The 1,369-nt window shown below is 42.5% G+C and overlaps 1 pseudogene; it reads right to left on the bottom strand.

Annotated features, from left to right (window-relative positions):
- Window positions 1-1,024: 1,024 nt before the first annotated feature.
- On the bottom strand, window positions 1,025-1,143 carry LOC134946154 (5S ribosomal RNA; annotated as a pseudogene).
- Between the last annotated feature and the right edge of the window lie 226 nt (window positions 1,144-1,369).

Genomic DNA, 1,369 nt, shown 5'->3' with positions numbered 1-1,369 from the left:
TTCGTTAAAAAAAGCGGCAAAAAAATAGACCTGCTTTTTTCAGGCGTGTTTACATGTGTTGCAACTTACAAATCACTCACACCTGAATAAGGATGCCTATAAAAGGATCTTAGGCCCATTTCAATCCACCTACACTCAGAAATGGTAGCAGAACTGTGGGCCAGTGATATTTTGTGTGCTGTGGGATTCATCAGACTCAGACATCAGCCTGTAAGTAACCAGGGCCAACAAACTGAACATGGTCAGCAGGTTGTACAGGTTCCGCGGAGGCTGCACAGGCCTCGTTTTTTTAGGGGGCGTTTAAACTTGAACACATTGTCCGATGATACGGTCATACAGATGTTCCGTCTAAATCGTAACAACATTTTCCGTCTGTATGACCTTGTCAAACTGGGCCTAGACCCTGAGACAGCACGCTCTCGCTCTGTCTCAGGCCTGCACAAACTCCTGGCTGTGTTGCACTTTATGGCTACTGGCAGCTTTCAGGCTGTTTACTAACAAGGGGAGAGAGAGAAAGCTCTTGTGTGGGCGCACTCTTATGCAAAGAAGAAGAATTCTTCAGTTATTGGTCAAGAGGATATATTTAAAACATAAGTTTATTAATCAAAATTTAAATGATTACCCATCTAGGATCCAAAAAAAAGTGAAATAAAGAAATTGTGAGAAAAAAATTTTGTGAGAACATTTTAAAATGTTCTGGTCTGTTTTTCACAAAGGAGTGATTAGAAAAGGCTGTAGACACCTGATTGTCTAACACCCGTTTCTCCTGACCAGTACAGACATTCTGTATTGATGGGACCAAAAAGGAGGTCAATTTTGTGTCTTGTGGAGACTACTTCAATTGGGTTAATACCATACACTTTGCTGGTCACCAGTTAGTCCACATACGCATGTACTAAAGATGTGTTGGGTACATGAACATAGCCTGACGCTTATTAGGAATATAAGGAAAAAAAGGAAAGGAAGGAATCAGTGGTGATACTGCTGTTGGTGTCCACCCTTTAAGAGAAGGGGAATAGTTCCTACTCTACAACACCAGGTATTCTCAGGGAGTCTCCTCTCAATGTACTGACCCAGCCCGACGCTGTTTGGCTTCCAAGATTGGACGAGATTGGGCATTAGCAGTGTGGTATGATAGTAGAGAGGCTATCTACCAATGAGAGTGCACCTATATATGAATGGTAGAATTTTGGAGATTAAGCAAAAAAAGGGGGGAAAGAACAGTATAAATGTGTGGATCTACTTTCCACGTTAGGCAAGGTGCAACAAGCACCACTGTGGCGGCGTTGTGCACCCTGGATTGTGGATGAGAGTCCACTGAAGGATAGTAAGCCAAGAAGAAAGATGTAAAGGGAGTTATACCTTATGC

This window comes from Pseudophryne corroboree, chromosome 7, assembly GCF_028390025.1.
Source record: "Pseudophryne corroboree isolate aPseCor3 chromosome 7, aPseCor3.hap2, whole genome shotgun sequence".
In the NCBI taxonomy this organism is placed as follows: Eukaryota; Metazoa; Chordata; class Amphibia; order Anura; family Myobatrachidae; genus Pseudophryne; species Pseudophryne corroboree.
Note: the sequence above shows the minus strand (reverse complement) of the source record. Positions and strands in the feature narration are given on the sequence as shown.